Below are 14,373 nucleotides of genomic sequence, written 5' to 3'. Positions count from 1 at the left end.
CCCCGCGGGAGGCCTCCTTCTCCTTCTGCCTGTGTCTCTGCCTCTCTCTGTATGTGCCTCATGAATAAATAAATAAAATCATAAATAAATAAATAAATCTAAAAAATCATATCCAAAGAAGTCTCCATTTGCTTCTGCATAAGGCTGTCCCCTACCATATTAAGCTCTGCTTTTGCAGCAGCAAGATGCCTGTCCCCCACCCCACTCCCTAACTGGATATTGCGGCCAAGGATACAGGGATCATTTTAAAACACATGGAGTCCTTAGAAAATTTTAATTCCGCAAACCCACTTGAAACGGTAACGACCAACAGTCCTGCATTTTCTCGAAAGCTCAGGCTGTGTGGTGGCAGAGAAGGAGACAGTGGGCCGAGGCGGGCCTTGCCTGGAGCGGCTCCGGCTGCGTGGGGAGGAACAGTTCATTACTGCTGCCTACATCAGGCGACACTCGGAGGGCAAGATCCTAAAACACTGTATGTTTCTGGAACAATTTCATTTTTGAAAAGCTCATATTGCTGCCTTTTAAGTATTTTTTTTTAAGTGCCCAATTGTGCCTGCTTTGAAGTCATGCCTTTCTGGTCCTCCTTCCTCTGCTTTCATCATCTGCGCTTGGTTTTAGGGACATTTACATTTAGGACACTTATTTAATTCTGTTTTAACCTCGGGTTTCTGAGTGTTGTACTGTTACTCCATTGTTATGTTTTGTTTTGCTTTAACCTGCTGCCAGAGGTGCCACTTGGGACTGGAACCCACCTTCTGCCAGAAGCAAGCCTGAATTCATGAACTTGCCATTTTCTTTGCTCTCCGTGGGACCTGCCAGACAGGCACCTCCGTGGAAGGACTATTTACCCAACACCAACACCTGCCAAGAAAAACAGAAAGAAAAACAGGAGGCAAAGAAGGTGGAACGGGTAGGAGTACGCCTGTGTTTAGAGATTGGAAGAGCCTTTCAAAAGTTATTGTTTAGGGGTCTGGGAACATGATTCTTGCTGTTACCAAAAGCATCCCATCAGGGACACATGGTCTAACATCTTAGCTGAGAGGCAGACCTTGAGCTCTAAACTTCCGAGACAACATGAATTAAAATCACAGCAGACTTCTGACAGGGAAATGAACATTGTGATCTCAGCGGGAGTCTCTGTAGGGTGGTAGTCCACTGGATTACAAAATAATCTCTGTAATTAAACACATTTGACCTCTTCAATGTGTGGGAGAAGTCACGGATGAACAAATCGGAGGATTTGATTTTATGCTGGAAGGAGGGTGGTCCTGCTAAGGCAGGGTCAGCTATCGGGCAAGAAGTCAGGAGGAGAAGCATGTTGTTTGGCTGACTGATGCAATCCCCGGATAATTAGAAAACTGAAATCATGTCTTGGTGTTTTCATCATTCCACAGCCCCAGCACACACAGGGAGAGGGGAATGGAGATGTGGTCATCGGTCCGCGCTTACGTAAAGCAGAGGCCTTCTTTGCTTGTCTGTACGCACCGGGCTTCTCCCCAATGGTTTCTCCTCCCACCAAGAGAATAAACAAAATTCAGCCTAGTCTTCTCTTCTTATCCCTGATGTTGATAGAAAAAAAGGACTTTCAGAGAGGAGGGATACATGCACAAAGTGAGAATGCTGTCTTTCTTCCCTTTCGCTCCAGAGAATAGATTGTGCCACCTTGGCTACGCCTTACAGAATGATCAATACTTAGTCACAGAAATGAGAAGCATGTTAAACACATCACAGCTTTTGGAGACATTATATTTCACAGCTAAGTGTTCTCTGCAGAGAACCACCTGGATGTCTCCACTCAGGAACATTCCAGTTCAGGCAGGACTGATGATAACTATTCTACACTCTCTCTGGAATCATAGCCACCATCCCTTATCTTCCACTTTCTTCTGCAGAGATGAGCAGAGCCAGTGAGGAAGAGCACTGAACTGCCAGAGACTCTGATTATGGTGGATTAAAACCAACGGAACCCTCAGAACCCTGACCTCTCTTTTTCCTCCCGCATGATTTAGTCTCCTCCATGCAATGACATTCCACTCACATGGTGTTGAGGGCCTCTCCTTTGGGTGTTAGACCTTGTTTCACAGGATCCTAAATATCTATAACTGTAATCCCTGGAATGAGAAGTGTGTCTCATGAACAAGTACATCACAGTCAGGTAAATTCCCATTTCACTGAGGGATTTCCTAAGTCTGTATGATGCTGTCATGTAATGCAAAACTCTAAGAGTTCCCCAATAGGTAGCGTCTCCAGAATACGTTTGACTATGAAGCCCCTATTGCTGTAGCAGATAAGAGTATGTACTAGTGTCATGCTGCTAATGTTAACTTGCAGGGATCTCTAGGATGACTTGCGTTAAGGTTCTGTCCTTGATCTTATTCTCTTCAGTATATTTATCAGTAGCTTGGATGAAGTCATGGAATGCGTGCTTACCAGATATCCCGAGGAACCAAAACTGAAATGGATGACAAATTTGTTAGATGATGGAGTATGCTGTCAATAAACAGACCAATTTGTTGGCCTGGTGATGGACCAAATCCCACAAAGTGAAATATAATCAGCGAAACTTAGAGTCCTTTCCTCAAGCCCCCAACTCATAAGTATGGGGTAAAGAAGATGTGACTGTGTAGAAGAAATACTCAGGTTTTTTTTTTTCAAAAATTTTATTTATTTATTTATGATAGTCACAGAGAGAGAGAGAGAGAGGGGCAGAGACACAGGCAGAGGGAGAAGCAGGCTCCATGCACCAGGAGCCCGACGTGGGATTTGATCCCGGGTCTCCAGGATTGCGCCCTGGGCCAAAGGCAGGCACTAAACCGCTGCGCCACCCAGGGATCCCATACTCAGGATTTTTATTTGGGTGCAGGAGAGATATGAGATTATGATGAAGAGGATGAAGAGTTTGAAGCCACACATAGGTTAGAGGCAAGTTTGAGGCAAAATGAAGGCCATTTGTGTCATGTTTGCAATTCTGCAAGAAGGAACACAGCTTGAGTGAAATTATGTCCATAAATACTCCATCCTGCGAGTGAACAGGCCGGTATGTACAAGAATGTGAATGGACGGCACACCCCACACTCCCAGGCTCAGTAAGTGCAGCGTGACTCACTGGAATTGTAATTCAGGAATTGTTACACATTTAAACAATACTCATAACATTCTCTTCCAAATGCTTATCACTTAAAGTAATTCTGGTTCATCAACAAGTCCCAACACTTTCCTTGGCTAACGATACCTCCCAAACTGGTGCCCATCACTTCATATCTATAAGCAAGACTTTTACTAGGATCTCACAAATGTACTCTTAGGATTGTCACCTCATCCTGGCTTGCATGTGTGTGTGTGTGTGTGTGTGTGTGTGTGTACGTGAGCATTAAAGTTGTGCTTCACCTGAATTGTGAATAGATGATATTCACAACTTAAAGTAATCCCTTATCGGCTACTCTTTGTTGGAGAGCCAAGACAACAGTAATGATAAAAACTAACACCTGTGGAGTGTTTGTTCCGTGCCAGGCACTGTTATAATTGCTTAAAATAGATTCTTTAACTTTCACGACTCTCCATTTCCTTCTCCCTCCGGCAACCCCTGGCAACCACCATTCTGTTCTCCACTTCTGAGTTTGACTATTTTAGATACCTCATATAAGTAGAATCATACAATAGTTGTCCTTCTGAGACTGGCTTATTTCACTTAGCAGGAAGTCTTCCAGTTTCATCCGTGTTGCCACAAATGGTAGAGTTTCTTCTTTTTTTAAGGCCAATGTTCTATTGTATGTACAGACCACATTTTTTTTTTATCCATTCATCTGTTGATAGACATTATTGTTGTTTCCATATCTTGGCTATTGTAAACAATGCTGCAATGGGCATGAGAGTGCAGATTTCTCTTTGAGATTCCAGGTTTTTTTTGGATGCATACGCCGAAGTAGAATTGCTGGATTATACATAGTTCCATTTTAATTTTTCTGAGGAACCTGTATACTGTTCTCCATGGGGGAACCATTTTACATTCCCACCAACAGTATGCAAGGGCTCCAGTTTCTCCACAGTCTTGCCAATACTTGTTATCTTTTCTTTCTTGTTTGATAATAGCCATCCTAACAGTTAGGAGATGTTATCTCATAACCTGATTTTTAAAATGAGCCCAGGACTGGATTAGACATTTCTCCAAAGGAGGCATACAAATGGCCACCACTTATATAAAATGTGCTCAACATCACTAATCATCAGGGAAATGCAAATCAAAACTAAGTTATCTCCTGTACTTGGTTTTATCAGGACTTTTAAAATCAAGTTTTGTTGAAGCATAGTTTATAAACAATAAGATGCACTCCTATTAAAAGTACAGTCCAGTGAGTTCTGACAAAAGCATACATACTTGTAACCACCAGCAAAACTATTTATAAAATATTATTATCACCTTCAAAAAATTCCCATGGCCCCTTCACCATAAAGTGCAAGCCCAAACGTGGCTCCAGACAACCATTGATCTTTCTATCACAATATATTAGGTTTAGCCTTTCAAGAGTTTCCTATAAGTAGAAACCTACAGGATTTCTCTCCTGTCTTCTTTTACTGAGTGTAATGTTTTTTTCTTTTTAAAGATTTTGTTTATTTATTCATGCGACACAGAGAGAGAAAGGCAGAGACACAGGCAGAGGGAGAAGCAGGCTCTATGTCGGGAGCCCAACATGGGACTCGATCATGGGTCTCCAGGATCACACCCTGGGCTGAAGATGGTGCTAAACCATTGAGCCACTCGGCCTGCCCTGAGTGTAATGTTTTTATGGTTCATCATGTTGTGTGTACAAATATTTTATTCCGTCATATAGCTGTGTAGTATTCTGCTGCATGATTATAGCACAATTTGTTTAGCCATTTACCTGTTGAGGGATATTTAAATTATTTTGAGCTTGGGTCATTATGAATAAAGCCACTGTGAATATTTGCAAACAATTTCTGTGGACATGTTTTCATTTTTCTTGAGTGATTATAGATTAAAATGACAAGATCATATGGAAAATGTTGTTTAACTTTATAAGACACTGTCAAACTGTTTCCACAGTGGTTGTACCATTTGACATTTCCACCAGAAATTAATAAGAAGTCCAGTTTTTGCATAGTCTTGCCAAAATTTGGTATGATCTACCTTTTTAATCTTACCATTCTCATAGACGTGTGGTGGTATCACATTGTGGATTTAATTTACATTTTCCTGGTGAATATTGACACTGAGTATTGTTTCATGAGCTTATTGGGTCTTCATGTAGTTAGTTTCTCATGTGTCTCTTTAAATTCTTTTTAAAAGTTATGTTGCTTGTCTTCTTATTAAGGAATTGTGAGTTCTTTGTAAATTCTAGATACAATCTCTTTAATCTATAGTGGAAAAAAGCAAATGTTTTGTTCTTTAACTTGCATTTTTATTTTTAAATGCATTTTCAAAGCACAAAAATGTGGAATTTTGATGAAGTCCATGTTACAATTTTTTTTTCTCTACGCTTCATGCTTTTTGCGTTCTACTTTAAAAATTCGCCTGCCCCAATTTGCCAAGATTTTTCTCCTGTCTTCCTTTAGAATTGCATATATTTTGTTAATTTTCTTGCATATATTTTGTTAGCTTTCTTATTTCATATTTTACTGATATATATTATATTGGTTTTCTCATTTTAAGTTCCAGTTGTTTATTCTTAATACAACAAAATGCAATTAAACTTTGTATTTTGACCTTGTTTCTTTTAACTTGACTAAAGTCATTTTTAGTTTGAATAGGATTTTTTTTGACCCTTACGTTTTTTTCACAAAAAATTATACCAACTGCAAATAAAAGCAGGTTTATCTCTTTACTTTCTTTCTAATCTGTATGTCTTTTTAATTCTTTCCTTTCCCCCCTTTTTGCATTAGCTAGAACCTCCAACACAACACTGAATGGCAGTGTTGAGAATTAATATGCTTGCCTTGTTTCTGAACTTAGGGGGAAATATTTCAGTTACTTATCATTAAGTATGAAATTAGTTTATGATCTTCATGGATTCTACTTATCAGGTTGAGAAAGTGATCTATTTTTATTTTGCTGAAGGCTTTATCATGATTGAGGATTAATTTTTTAATTACTTTTTTGCATCTATTTAAACGGTATTATAACTCTTATTATGTTTTTTATTAATTCGGTAAAGTTCATTGGTTGGCCATCAAATGTTAAATCAACCTTGCAGTCTCAAGACAAACACCACCACCACCATATTGTACATGTATATGTGTATATATGTATATACTTATATTGCTGAATTTGATATCATAAAATTATTACCATAACAATATATTATTAATACACGCATATACACATAGATGAGATATAGTAAAATTATTTGCTCTACACTTCACTGAGGTTGATTTCTATTATTATGTCTCCTGCACAATGTAATCTGCCATTAGTCTAATCCAGTGAGCTACTCATTTTAGATATTTTATTTTTCGTCTGTGGTTTCATTCGGTTCTTTTTTTATATCTCCATTTCTCTCATTGAGTTCACATTTTCCTTTATATACTGTAAGATAGTTTTAACATCCTTGTCTGCTAATCCCATCATTTCCATCTGTTTCAATCATTTTGGTCTTTCTCTAGTGAGTGATGTTTCTCCTAATTATGGGGCACATTTTCCTGCTTTAAAGGTCTAATAATTTTTCTCTGGGTTCTGGACATTGTAAATGATACATTTTTTAAGTCTGGATTTTGTTGACTTCCTGTACAGACTGTCGGGCTTTGTTTTTAAAGGTAGTAAAATTAATTGCAAGTTAAGTTGATCTTTTTGAGTTTTATTTAAGCTTTGTCCGGGAAGGTCCAGGAGGTATGATTTTCTTTCTTTCTTTCTTTCTTTCTTTCTTTCTTTCTTTCTTTCTTTCTTTCTTTCTTTCTTATTCTTTCTTTCTTTCTTTCTTTCTTTCTTCTTTCTTTTCTTTCTTTCTTTCTTTCTTTCTTTCTTTCTTCTTTCTTTCTTTTTTCTTTCTTTCTTTCTTTCTTCTTTCTCTTTCCTTCTCTTTAGTACAGTTCACACAAAATGTTATATTAGTTTCAGGTGTACATAGTGATTTGACCAGTTTATGCATGATCCTATGCTCATCACAAGTATAGCTACCATTTGTCCTGATACACCACTGTTACAAATATTATTGACTATATTTCTTATGCTGAGCCTCTTATTCCTGTGACTTATTCATTCCATAACTCATCCCACTAGCCTTCACCCATTTTTTTAACCCCCTGCCCCCAGCAACCATCAGTTTGTTCTCTATTTAACGGTCTAATTCTGCTTTTTGTTTATTCATTTGTTGTTGCTGTTGTTGTTGTTATTTTTACATTCCACTTATAAGTGAAATCATATGATATTTGTCCTCCTTAGTCTGACTTACTTTACTTAGCATAATAACCTCTAGGTCACCCATGTTATCTCAAATGGCACTATCTCAAGGGATGAGTTAGTCTATTCATAAGGTCTGACCCATACAGGATCTCTAATAAATGCCCTAAGCAATCAGTGTAGGCTTGCAACTACTAATTTTTTTGCAACTACAAGACAAGATTCATGGAAGCAGAGAAGGAAAGGGAAGGGAAGGGAAGGGAAGGGAAGGGAAGGGAAGGGAAGGAAAGGAAAGGGAAAGGGAAAGGGAAAGGAAAGGAAAAAAGAAAATCACAGAATATGGTTGAATGGCTTTTCTACATGGAAACCTCAAACTCTAAACAGGAAACCTTGTAAATGCATTCCTTAAGTCATTAGCTTATTCCTCTAAGAGTGACATGCTAAACATTTTTAACTTCTTTTCAAAAAATCAAGTCTTGGCTTCATAGATATGTGTTCCCATTCTGGTAAACCATCCTCTCACTGCTGCATGGGAACCCTTGCTCCATGCTGAAGGAACAGCCCTCTGTACTCAGCTGACACTGAGATGCTCCATTCCACTCCCAGGAGTCTGTTGCTCAGCAGAGGACATTGCAGCCTCAGTTGTGATGGAAGCTCACCGTGCCTGGCCCCTCCATTCCAGGGTCACACTTGTTCCCTACTCATCACATTCTTAGGGAAGAAAGGAAAGTATGCAAGGAATAAGGCTGTCCTCTCTGACCTTTCACTTATGGTCCCGTCCCTAGAGAAAAGGAGTAAGCATTCATGAGAATGAATGAGATTCTTTCCCTTAGTACCTGTCTGCCCATTGTAAGGACATTCTGTTCTGCTCTTCAGACCAAGGTAACTGTTCTCGATCTGGATCCAGGCTGCTTTTAAAAGGTATGTGTGAAGACCTGTGCCTTTCTCTCTTCCTTTTAGTCACCAAGAATTACAAGCCACAGATAGAGCTCTGCCGACTAAAACTGTCACATGGGTGGATGAATCCAAGGTCTTAACTACCAGTTGGAGGATGAAGAAATGAGGTAGTCCAGCCACGGCCACAAATATCAGTTAAAAAACGAAGCTGGTATTTTATACTCCAGTTGTGTGTCTCATAAATCATATTTCACAACAGAGTAGTGTTCGGGATAGGCAGAAAATGTAAGATTATCAGCCTTAAATCACAAATCCTTGCCCTCCTCTAACTCCTTTCTCCAATCTTTAACCAGAAACTTCTTGAAAATGCAACTTTGATGGTATTACTCTACTTGCTTAAAGCATTTGGGTTTCATGCTGCCTGGGTGGCATTGCCAGTTAAGCATCTGACTCTTGATTTCAGGTCATGATCTCAGGGTTGTGAGATGGGGTCTGCACTGAGCGCCTGCTCAGGAAAAGAGGTTCTCTCCCTCTCCCTCTGCTCCTTCTCACCTTGCCCCTGTGTGTGCTCTCTCTCAAAAAAAAGGGGGGGGGGAGGCATTTCAGTTGCTTTATTTGTAATGCCTCATGCCTTAATTCACCAATATTCAACACCTGCTGTCCTCAGTAGCCTAATTTTTCACTTTTCTAGTTATACTGTATTCCTCAGTCATAAATGTTCTAACAGAAACTAATTTCTTTCTAATTCTCCGCCTTGACACAGTTGTGGCAGGTTATTACTCCTGAGCCATCAAAAACTTTGAAAACGCCCTTTTGAATAATCCAAAAGAAAGTAAACGAAGCATAGACTGAAGATGCAGTTTTGTATGCAAATTATTTGATAATTCATTATTTGAATATATGTGATAGTTATTTAAAACACTGTTATTAGGGATCCCTGGGTGGCGCAGCGGTTTAGCGCCTGCCTTTGGCCCAGGGCGCGATCCTGGATACCCGGGATCGAATCCCACGTCGGGCTCCCGGTGCATGGAGCCTGCTTCTCCCTCTGCCTATGTCTCTGCCTCTCTCTCTCTCTCTCTGTATGACTATCATAAATAAATAAAAATTATAAAAAATAAAAAATAAAAAAAAATAAAACACTTATTATAAAAGCAATAGATGTATGTCACAAACAACTGAAAATCATAAAAAGTGAGAAATAAAATCCCTGCTCCCTTCCACAGTCTAACAAATCTTACTCCTCAAAAGATGTTATAAATCTTCTTGGATGTTCTCTGTGCATTTAGAACACATACATTCAAGTTTTTTACTTAAAGGAAGTTCATTTCACACTGTTGTGCAACTTGTTTGTAGAATCTAAGTCATGTGTGTGCATGCATATATAAAGAATTCTTATGATCATCTATATTCCATAGTGAGGACATGATATTATTTATTTGTTGTAAATTACGCTGTTTAAATATTTTTTACTACTTCAATAATCTTTATTTGGGCTTTTGCTTTTAATCAAATCGAATTTTAATCAAGAATCTTTTTTTAAAGTTTATATCAGTTTGAAAAAAAGTTTATATCAGTTTGTATTTACTATGGTAAATATATTTGGCAATTTTACTATACATGATTTTATTTTATATTCTATCATATTATTTTATGTTAGAGTTTCCCTTTTACCTCTTCTCCTTCTCCCTGTTTAAATTTTAGACACTTAACAGTTTCTGCTTATATTTGTATTTCTTTTATTCTCCTGATAAGCAGTTCTATTACCACTTGACTTTAGAATTTTATTTTTTTATTTTTATTTTTTTTTAATTTTTTTATTTATTTATGATAGTCAGAGAGAGAGAGGCAGAGACATAGGCAGAGGGAGAAGCAGGCTCCATGCACCGGGAGCCCGATGTGGGATTTGATCCCGGGTCTCCAGGATCGTGCCCTGGGCCAAAGGCAGGCGCCAAACTGCTGCGCCACCCAGGCATCCCTGACTTTAGAATTTTAAATAGCAAACTTAAAACTCTTCCAATTTCTCAATTTTAAACAGTACATACCAGCTCACATAAAACAATGAAAAAAATTTAAAAAATAAAGGATTACTCCTTCAGTGCAAGCAGAATATGACTACAACCACAAACCATGGATTTTCAGAAATTTGTAAAATCTGTGAAAATTAGGACCAAATGGAGGCAGGACAAGTGAGAGCCTATATGTAATCCTACATGTTACTTTGGTTGAATTCAAGAAACAGTTCTTTGTCTCTTGTGACAGAAACCAGGATTTGGAGTGGGCCAGAGAAAAGGTTTGAAACCACTCTATGGAGGTTTGACTCCCAAGCACAGACTGGTAAAGAAGAAAGGTCTGGACAAGGTATATCGGAGTTGTGCCATCTTTGATTTTTCTTTATTAGAATCCTCACCCCAAACCAGGTAGAGAGAAGGAAAGCTATAATCAGCTAGAGTTACATCTGATACCATAGTGAAAATAAACACTAAGTCACTGAACAGAAACAGACGGACTGGATAGAACTAAGCTTGCAGGCCTCCTGCTGAGCAATCGGCCTACTTCAGCATGTGAAGGGAGATATGGAAGGAATTCCTGGAAGATGAACGCAGTTGTTCTACAGAGAAAAACAACAAATATGCTGAGAAAGTGTTCTGAGATGACACTCCATTGCCAATTCTAATCACCCTCCTTGCCCCTTCCCATGTTATTCTTGAGCAAAGAGCAGATTTAGATAGAATATTAGATATTTAAAAAAAAAAAACAGTGAACAGAAAGGATTCTACATGAGACCCAGGTACATATTCAACAAAATGGGAACATGGCATGCTGTTATAAGCATGATAATCAGATAATCTGTGAAACGCACTTTAGAAGAATTACGTGGAATATGAGAATATTCCAGGCAAACCATTTCCTAGATTTGTGAAGAAATTAGTAAGACAATGAGTTGGAAAGGACACAAGATACCAAGATTCTTACTCTGTAGTTTGTTCAGGCTTCCCCTCAGCCAAAGACACCCAGGGAATCCTACATGACTTCTGAAGTCTCCCTTTTTGGTGCCTTACCCTTCAGATTTCTGGACATCCTCCAGATGCTGATCTCTGCCTCCTCAGCTCAGAAAAACAACTATATCTATTTAGATTCCAGATCCCTACATTGCACTCTGGAAATTGTACACATGCACAGGACTGGGATGATTCAGGGCTCTCATCCCATGGATTTCCTTTCTCTTAAGGATTGCTTTCTAGCACTGCCTGTTGTCCAAGACCTGGACACAGTTGCCTCATTTTGAGGGGGTGCCTTTTCTAAGGCTGTTTAAGGAAAGGAAGTAGTTGGGTACCAGTTACTCCATCATAGCCAGAAGCAGAGAGACCACTTCTTTTTCTATCAAACTCAAATTCCTCTTCTAACTAGCACTTTGAAACTCTCAATGCTTTTGTATTTGGGGTTATAGCGAGTTATATTGTGCATAAAATAAGCAAGAGCATGCACAAATGCAAAACAACATGTCAGAGATGAAGGCTGAAATAACTCACAGCTTCTACTGCTACCTGCTAGTGACAGACAATGCCCAAGCTACGTTCTCTCATATAGATTTGCACATATTAATGAAAATTCATAAAAAATAAGTTTGTAAATACAGAAGCTTCTAAATTTCTAATTCCTACTTCTACCAATCAGTGCCTTAATTTACTAAATATTGCAGGATGACATCAGAAGGTACATGTCTGATATACAGAAAACTTGAATCACAAAACGGGTGGACGACTTGATCAGGTAAGGAGACCTTCACTGATAGAAATTCCTTCAGAAGGAAAGAGATGAGTGGAAGCTTGGAAAGGTCATGAAGGTGCAGAGGAAGAAGATTTGACAAAGGACTCAGGGGGCCCAGGCCTGAGGCAAAGTGTTACCATGTAATAGGTCTACCAAATTGCTAAGAAGCCCAGTAAGTGCTGAGGCAAAGGGCTGCAACCATCCGCAGATTGCCACGCACTTTTGCAAAGTGCTGCTGCTGGAATGTCAAAGGAAGGTTTGAGGTTCCGTATTTGGTAGGCTTTGCCATTTTTCTTCCTGACTTTTCTAAGTGAGGTCTTCTTAGCACTGAGAACAGATCATTTTCTAGCCCATCAGTGAAACCCTGATCACCGTTCCTCCCTTTTTTAGAACTTTTGGTTGAGTGAGTTGCCAACTCAAAGCAATGGTGGTGTTCCTCTTCATAAAGACAATCTTTGTGATAATAGTCAACAGTGCTGTGCAGTATTTGAAGTGCTTTCCATGATCAACACACGTAATCATCGCAAGAACCATAAGAAGTAGGTATTATTATCCCAGTTTTATAGATGAGAAGCTGAACATAAAGATTAAGTAATTTGCCCAAGAGCACAAGGCTAGGAGGTGCAGAGCTGGGAGTCAGAGCCAGCCTGAACCCAGAGCCTGAGGACCTCCCTACTCTGCTTTCCTGCCTCTCGGTATCCTAAAGTGCTTACTAAACGCTGCAGATTCCTGGAGAGCTAGGAATGTCTACCCTACCAATAATTTTCCATAATATTCAGCCTGTGTTGTAGGTAAAACTATATTTTCCCCTCTGCCATGGCTATCACTTTTCAATGGACACCACCTACTTCCTTTTCCCTTCAATGAACATCTGTTTCGCAGCATCTAAGTGACCTGGTTAGAATATTGCAACTGGAGAGAGGTGGGTGGTGTTACAATGAATCCCAGCCAAGGCAAACCTTAAAACCCGGCAGCACTAATGCTCTCCAACACAGTGCACAATTTTGTTTGGTGGACCAGTTTCGATTTAGCCATCCAAGTAACTTGTCACTGCCTGGTTTACATAAGAGAGTGTACTGTGTGTGAGCATGCATGTGCATAAAACTAAGTTTCTTTCCACCTTTATAGCTCAGGCCAAATGGCTCCAGGGGTATAACTTGAAAGCATTGTAAGTGGAAACAATTCTACTTTTCTACCACAGGTTTTCAATGTAGAAAGGGATTCTTTTCTATTTAAAAAAAAAAATCGCTAGAGGATAACAGTATTTCAAATTTATGTCATAAAGACAATTTATTACCTTTCAACTTTGAAGCAGCTACCTGAAGTAAATCGATTTTCACAGCACTCCTGAGTGTCATGTTAGTATGCCCTGCTCTGCAGATACAAAGCAGAGCAAGTGGTTTTGAGTTGTGAGTGGAGTTGACATTCAACCAGTAACTAAGATTCTGTCCTCTCTGTTAGAAATAAACTTTACCTTCATGCCTGCCCCTGGACATACAAGCCTCTGTGTTCTCTCTGTGAAAGCCATAATAATGAATGGGTTATGTCTTGATTTTCACTCATTCCTCTACTCATTATTCATTCACTTATGCAAACAAGTATCTGAGAGTTGACTCCAAAGGACTGCGTCAGGTGCTGTGATACAATTATGACCCTACTCTGGAGGATACTTCTAGTCTAAAAGCTGAAACATACATGTAGACGATGTCACTATGTGCTGCAAGTACCCTGCCTGAACTATGCAGAAGGGCCCTGAATCATGGGGGATCGCTGAAGAGGAAAAGGTAGCTGGCTGGGAGGAGGAGGGAAGGAAGCAGAGAAGGCTTCACAGAGAAGGTGGTGATGGAATTGTTTCAAAGATGAATAGGAAGTTGTCACATGGAGGAGGGTGGGAAGGTATGCTGCGCAGAGGATACAGCATGTGTAAAGAAAGGACTACATGGGGATCCCTGGGTGGCTCAGCAGTTTAGCGCCCGCCTTTGGCCCGGGGCATGATCCTGGAGTCCCAGGATCGAATCCCACATCAGGCTCCCTGCATGGAGTCTGCTTCTCCCTCTGCCTGTGTCTCTGCCTCTCTCTCTGTCTCTCATGAATAAGTAAATAAAATCTTTAAAAAAAAAAAAAAAGAAAGAAAGAAAGAAAGAAAAAGAAAGGACAACATGATGTATGTGCCATGGCCCATTCTGAGAGATGAGTGGTGTGGTATGATGGGAGCAAAATCTAGGGTGCTAATCGCCAGCATCAAGAGAGAGGAACAGTCTGAGGCTGGATTGGAATGAACCCTGTATTTTGTGACAAAGAGTTTGTACTTTATTCTGTAAGTTCTAAAGAGCTATGTGTGTGAAAAGCAGAGAAAG

The 14,373-nt window shown here is 39.5% G+C and overlaps 1 long non-coding RNA gene across 4 annotated transcripts in view; it reads left to right on the top strand.

Moving 5' to 3' along the window:
* LOC144297040 (uncharacterized) overlaps positions 1 to 14,373 on the top strand; it is a 34,863-nt gene that overhangs the window by 10,661 nt on the left and 9,829 nt on the right. The window contains exons 5-6 of one of the 4 annotated variants that reach the window (XR_013364074.1): positions 727 to 910; positions 1,395 to 2,026. This is a non-coding gene — a long non-coding RNA (uncharacterized LOC144297040). Of the gene's footprint in view, positions 1 to 726; positions 1,365 to 1,394; positions 2,027 to 14,373 lie in introns of those variants that run through there. The other 3 variants (XR_013364075.1, XR_013364073.1, XR_013364076.1) reach the window with 3 other exon arrangements.

The sequence above is a fragment of the Canis aureus genome, chromosome 25, assembly GCF_053574225.1.
Source record: "Canis aureus isolate CA01 chromosome 25, VMU_Caureus_v.1.0, whole genome shotgun sequence".
In the NCBI taxonomy this organism is placed as follows: Eukaryota; Metazoa; Chordata; class Mammalia; order Carnivora; family Canidae; genus Canis; species Canis aureus.
The sequence above is the reverse complement of the archived record's forward strand: the minus strand, read 5'-3'. Positions and strand labels throughout refer to the sequence as shown.